We start from the raw sequence: 6959 nt of genomic DNA, 5'->3' as shown, positions 1-6959 counted from the left end.
GAAGGGGGCGCGGATAGGACGCGGCGACGCTGCCCAGATCGCCTGCTCCCGCGCCCTCTCCTCCGGTCCGCAGAGCGCCAAGGCTGCAGCCTAGGCTGCCGCAGCTCCTGCAGCCGCAGCTCCTGCAGCCGCAGCACCAGGGCCGTCCCGCAGGCCGCTGCAGTGGGGCCGAGACGCGGGGCGACGCTGCCCTGCTCCGGGGTGCCACTGCAGAGGCTGGGGGTGATGCGTGGGAAGCCCAGGACCGCCCCCACACGGGCAGCGGGAGCAGCTCACTCGCCGCCGGAGCCCAGAGCCAGCCCCAGCCAGTTGGAGGCCGACTACGGTGCCTGCCAAGGGCTAAAAAGCTCCTTGCCGGGGGTGTGGCCTCGCCGGGGGTGGGCGGGGCTCCTGGGCTCGCAGAGCGCGGTGGGCGAGCGCCGTGGCCGCGTGCAGGACGCTGCGCGCCGCTGGGAAGGTGGGATCCGCGGCTCCCTGCTGGCGCGGCTGTCCGCACCCTTGCTGGCACCCCTGCCACCTCGGCTGCACAGCGTGCCCACACCTCGAGACTTTGTGCGCAGGTAACGAAGTTGTCCCAGATCGGGCTGGAGGTGAAGAGGGTAGAAGGGAGTTGATGGGGCACGTGGAGAACGTGGTGGCCAGGCATCCGGAGCCCAAATTCATCAAACCTTTGGAGTGACTTGGGAGGTAGCCTTACCTCTCCAAAGCCTGCTGCTGCCTTCCAAACCCTTTAAAGTCTTGGTAGCCAGATTTTCCAGGCTCCTCTTGGAGGTGTTCTTTCTAAGTGAGCTAGAAGGGAGTTTATGCTCTTGCGGATACTACAGAAGACTTAGCAAATCCGGTGATCCTGCTGTGCGTTCACGCGCTGGTTTGGCGGCAGATTGCTGCTAAGGCGTGCTATTATTCCGCTTCTGTTTTAACTGTTGGCACTCTTGATAGTGGGGAAAGGGGTTGTTAATAGGATTTTTCTTTAAACAATTCTAAATCCCCGTCATGTTTTGTACAGTTCTTTGCTCTTTCAAGAGAGCAGAGAAAGTTACCAGAGCTTAACTAATGAAGGGCGGAGCACTTTGAGGGGACAGGAAAAGTGGATAATGACTGGGTGTGGCCTTACCAGCCTCTGAAATCACCCCCACTGTTAACATCAAGTCCCTATGCGCATTCCCAGAGCCCTAGCTAGCTGCATCTATTTAGGATTCAGAAATTCCCGTGGGAAGTTGACTAACCTTCAAAAATTACAGAGACTCACGGGACAGCATTATAAAGGATAATTAGGAAAATGCTTACTGTGGCATCTCCTAATAGAGTTTCCTGGAGGGAGAGGTGTATTCTTCCTACACTCCTAAAGTCTCTGGTGGGAGTGCGAGCAGGTTGCTGCCCCTTTGAGTATTTTTCTAATCATCTAAGTAGAAGTTATTCAATGGTGCAGTTGGGGCCAGTCTTAGCACTAAATGATGTGTGACAAACAGAATACTATATTTTTTAAAAAGTCTGATTTAAGCCAGGCGGCAGTGGCACACGCCTTTAATCCCAGCACTCTAGAGGCAGAGGCAGGTGAATCTCTGTGAGTTCAGGGCCAGCCTGGTCTACAGAGCAAGATCCAGGAAAGGCGCAAAGCTACACAGAGAAACCCTGTCTCGAAAAACCATTAAAAAAAAAAAATGCTTGTAATATAAGGCAACATGAATGCAAAAATCGGGTGCCCGGTGGGCGGGGCTGGGAGGGGCTGTTGAACAGTTGCACTGGCCTGGAAGGAGCCGTTCTCAGCCGAGAAACACAGTGCCCTGTCCTGTCTGTGTTTTCCCGCAGAAGGAGCCGCAAGGTAAATGGCACAGAACCATTACTCAGCAATGATTCGCCGATAATCCATTGGCTTGTGCCAGGCTACAGTCCCCAACAGTTCTCTTTTTCTGCTTCTCATCTTTGTTAGGTTTGCGCCCAGATAGTACCGAATGAGGCAGGACTTCTTCAACTGGTCTTTCTGGCCTGTTTCCTGCTCTTAGTCCACACCACCCACCCGTCTCTGACGGTTTCTGTGAAACATACTTTGCCTGTTTCCCGTACTTGACTGTGAACTCCGTCAGAGCAGAGGTGTTATTTTGTCCCCTCTGTATTCCCAACACAGAGGGTGGTTTGGCACAGAGGGTACTCCATGAAGACTCCGTGGATGATGGAAGACCCTCCCTGGGGGACACACAAGAACCACCAGCTGCTTGGTGAGAGAAGAGGCAGAAGTTAAGTCCTAAGCTCCGTTAAAAAGAAGAGAATGGCACATCAGGACTGTAAAGATTTGCCTTCTATTAAAATGACTAGAGAGTGAATTGAAACCAAGAACCTGAACGTAGGAAGTCTGGTCCATTGGGAAGGTCAGATGGGAGATGCTGAGTCCTGAGCTAAAGCAGAAGGGAAGGAAGGGGAACAGCAGGGAACTCACGCTAGGAGTCTTCTGCCAGTGAGCGGAGGACACAGCCAGGGGAGAGTCAGGCTCTTGACTAGAGCAAGTTGCAAGTCATTCAGAGATACTGTGGCCTGGTTTCCATTGCCTCCCCTGGCTTCCTGCAACTTGGACATTCAGTCATCTGGTTAAGGTGTAAGGCAGTGTACGACATGAGGACAGCGCATTTATATCACAATCACAACTCAGGACAGTTTAGACCTAGGAGGAACTGCAGAGATTGGCTCAGACTCTTCCAGGAGATTGTATTGAGAGTTGATTAGGATAGACTTTCCTCTCTTGAACAACGCTTGTTTTCAGACCTCTCGGAACAGTTTCTAAATGGAAGGGGCGGCGCTGCTTTGTTGATGTTGTATTTTAAAATTCAGATTTTGAGGGACCGGAGAGATGGCTTGGCAGTGAAGATCTCATGCTACTCTTGTAGAGGACCTGAGTTCAGTTGCCAGCTCTCACACCAAGTGGCTCACAGCCGCCAGTAACTCCAGCAGACCTCCACGGACACCTACAATCATGTACACATACTCACACACATTTCAAATAAAACCTTAAAATTCACAACTTTTTGCAGTTACTAACTTCCCCTGTTGATTCTACATCTCTGGGATTAAAAAGGTTGTCAATTAGTTTAGACATATGCTTCCAGACACAAAATATATATAGGACATTGAAAGGATTTCCCGAGGCCTAGTCTATTCCTGCCTTTGATTGGAACTGATTGAGACTATCAAATAACCTTTTAGAACCATTTAACTCTTTTATAAAATGGGAGATTTAATCTGCTGTGTTTGGCCAGGGAGCTGAGTGAGACCTTGGAGAGAGAGATCACTTATAGTAAATACAGATGCCCAAATATTTGAAAGGAATGGATGTTTTGAAGGAAGAATTGGGTGACTAATGTTTTAGTGTTCTTTGCTCAGTACCTGTCAAAATGCTCAATGCTAGTTGAGTAAATTACTGAGTTAAATTGGGCCATTCTAAACAGATTTGGATAACAGGGAAACAGAGAAAACAAAATGTCTTTATTCAAGAAGTTTGGAGGCTAGGCCTGACCTCTCGTCTACTTTAGATGCTGAAGCAGAAAGATTATCAATTCACAGCCTGCCTGGGCTGTAGAAAGGTCTCAAGTCCAGTGTGCCTCAAAAATTAAATATGTAATGTGGTGGTATTGTGTTCCCCAAAATATTGTATACCTTAATAAACTTATCTGGGGTCAGAGAACAGAAAAGCCACTAGTTAGGCAGTGATAGCACACGCCTTTAATCCTAGCATTCCAGAGGCAGAAATCCATCTGGGATCTCTGTGAGTTCAAGGCCATATTGGAAACAGCCAGGCATGGTGACTCACGCCTTTAATCCCAGGAAGCAAGCCTTTAATCTAGCGAGTGATTGTAGAAAGCAGAAAGGTATATAAGGCGTGAGGACCAGAAACTAGAAGCATTTGGCTGGTTAAGCATGTGGCTGGCTAAGCTTTCAGGCTTTGGAGCAACACAGTTCAGCTGAGATTCATTCTGGATGAGGACTCAGAGGCTTCTAGTCTGAGAAAACAGGACCAGCTGAGGAACTGGCAAGGTGAGATAGCTGTGGCTTGTTCTGCATCTGATCTACCAGCATTCACCCCAATAACTGGCCCCTTATTAATTCTTATTAATAAGAATGTTTAAGATTCATGCTACAATGTAAATCAATAAAAATTAGAAGACTACAACTGAAGATTAGTGGATGGTTGCCAGTTCCTGAAAGCCCCGAGTTCAATCCCTAATATCAGCAACACTTTCTCAGGAAAGTGTTGACAGGTTGGCGGGGGGGGGGGGGGGGGGGGGGGGGGGATCAATGTATTAGATAAACCAAGTAAAGGATTTAAGTGATTCATGATGCCTAGGCCTCACTTGTGAACTTAGTTGCTGGTTACAGGGGAAGAAATGAATTTACAGCCCAAGTATTCTGTGTACAGGAGCTGTACCGAGTCTGGATCAACAAATTAAAGAGAACAGCATATAGGATGTCTAGTAATGAAGGTGTCTCAAGAGCTAGGATTGGATTTTCCTCAAGTCATAGTTTTGTTTTGTTTTGTTTTGTTTTGTTTTTTGAGACAGGGTTTCTCTGTGTAGTTTTGGTGTCTGTCCTGGATCTTGCTCTCACAGAGATCCACCTGGCTCTGCCTCCCAAGTGCTGGGATTAAAGGTGTGCGCCACCACCGCCCGGCAGCAGGTCATATTTAGTATTATCAATTTATGCCCAGTGACTGCAAGATAAAAATAGGAAATTGGAGTCTGCAGAGTGTATTTCTTGGGGGACTAAACTGTGTTAGCTGAAATGCTCTCTCAGTGAATTTTCCAAACTTGTTTCCAGGGCCCAGATATTGGTTTATTAGGTTTGAGAACCAATTATTCCCCAGGATTCAATATGTTTTATGTCTCTCAGTTAATTCCTGTGATCAGACAAGTTTGGCACACTTAATCTTAATTAAAGATTAAGAATGAATCTTAACCTTTAATTAGTGACAGATCCTAGACTGGAATGTAGCACAGCGGTCTTGGCCATGCCTGTTGGCCCTGGAGCTGTTTCATAGAATAAAGGTGTGAACCTCTTACTCAGCAGTTGTCATACTTGAAATACCAGCTTTTTGTCGACTCAGCATGTTTCAGTGACTCAGCAATTGGAATGAAGCCATTTGGGTATTTTACCTCTTTTTTTTTTTTTTTAACAGTAGACAGATAGAATGAACTTCAATATTAAGATGGATTTCATGAGTGGACTTTGTTTTTAAGGTAACTTGTATATGAGAAAAATTAATTCCCAAAAGTAGAACTCCAACCAGCAACATAGAAAAATGATGAAAATATATGTATCATTCAAGTCTGCAGCCCTGTTTAAAAAAAAAAGTATATCACCATTTTGTAATCTATAATGGAAGAGTGGATCTAGACAATTTGGTGAAACTGATTAGCATCCTATACTAAGCAAGATAGACCAATAGTAACTAACTCAGGGACCATCCTGACTGCCACCAGGAGAGAGATTAAATGTACTCTGTTGTGATACAATGAGAAAAAGTGTATTTCTTAAACGTCCTGGTGGGAAAGCCAGTCCAAAGTCTGAGAAAGCCTTTAGTCTACCTGTTCACTGGACATAGCGGCCAGAGGAGAGCATTAATGACTTAGGTATGTGATCTTTCACACCCGGAACATGGGAGGCTGTTGCTCATTTTGAGCTGTGCCCAGCTGCAGAGGTGTCTCTGGGAACGTGTGGTACAGAGTCCTTAGGCCCTGCTCAAGACCAGCTGCATCAGAACCTAAGTGTTTGCTTGTACCTTCCTGCGCTGATGACGAGCTCTCTACATGACAGCGATCTAGCCTTTCCCATAAATAAACAGTAAGGAAAATAGAACAGAGGAAGCTTTACAGTTGGAAAGAAATGTAAGAGACACATCGTTCCAACTGCCATGTGAAGTTTTTGCCTTGAACAAAAGAACTATAGACTCAGGTGGTAAATGTGGAGGAAGTTTGGGTGCTGTCTACATAAAACATGATAATAAAGGACTAACAGTTTTGTGTGTGATATTATGTGGGTTTAAAATTTTTAATTAGCTCACAAATTCGCACGTTACCTTATAGTATTTTTATACACACTTAGTTTTGGTTGGTCCTTCAAGCCCCTCTCCTGCTCCCCATCCCCAAACTCCCCGTCACCCCCTCTTCTCCCCCTCCCAGTATTCCACGTGTGTTCTTCCATCTCATCCTCTCCCTTAAGGCTCCCTTCTTCCCTCGTGGGCCCCGTCCAGTTTTCTGACCTGACTACTTACTGTCCCGTAAATACACATACATTGAAAATCAGAAGCCATGATCTGCACATGAGAGTATAGACAGTATTGATCTTTTCAATCCTGGGCTACCTCAATTAATAGAAGTATTTTCCAGTGCTATACATTTCCCTCAAATTTTATAATTTTATTTCTCTTTGTGGCTGAATATATTTCCATTGTGCATGTGTACTGCATTTTCATTATCCATCGTGGATGGACAGCAGGCTGTTGATGGACATTTGGGCTAATTCTGTGTTCTTGCTACTGTGAATAGACATGGCATAAGTATGGATGTGCAAGTATCTCTGTGATAGTTCTTTGGGTGTGTGCCTAGGAGGCTGTGACTGGTGCATACCATAGTTCTTTTGAGAGATCGCCACACTGATTTCCACAGTGGTTCTGTTGTATTGTTGTTTTTTTTTTTCTCTCCTTTAGTTCTCAGAGAATATATGTAATGAAGAGTTTTGAATAACCCGAGTCACAGGACTGGGAGAGCATAAAAAAGGAATTAGTCATATATTGATAACTATTGAAGCTGAATGGTCGGTAGGTACATGGGAGTCAATTGATCTGTCTGTCCTGCTGGTGTGTATGTACATAGTACCGTAAAAGTCAGTTGAAGTAAAAAGACCACAGTTGTACTTTGCAATGACGATAACAGGATTATATAATCATTTCTTAATGTTCAGGCGCTCATGTAGGA

General features: G+C 45.9%; 1 protein-coding gene across 1 annotated transcript in view; it reads left to right on the top strand.

Annotated features, from left to right (window-relative positions):
* The first annotated feature begins 17 nt into the window (after window positions 1–17).
* The window catches only part of Polr3g (RNA polymerase III subunit G), a 34649-nt gene continuing 27707 nt past the window's right edge, over window positions 18–6959 (top strand). The window contains exon 1 of the mRNA XM_006989819.4: window positions 18–560. The gene's annotated coding sequence lies outside the window, so the exon portion shown is untranslated. The remainder of the gene's footprint in view (window positions 561–6959) is intronic.

This window comes from Peromyscus maniculatus, chromosome 15 (genome assembly GCF_049852395.1).
Source record: "Peromyscus maniculatus bairdii isolate BWxNUB_F1_BW_parent chromosome 15, HU_Pman_BW_mat_3.1, whole genome shotgun sequence".
In the NCBI taxonomy this organism is placed as follows: Eukaryota; Metazoa; Chordata; class Mammalia; order Rodentia; family Cricetidae; genus Peromyscus; species Peromyscus maniculatus.
The sequence above is the reverse complement of the archived record's forward strand: the minus strand, read 5'-3'. Positions and strand labels throughout refer to the sequence as shown.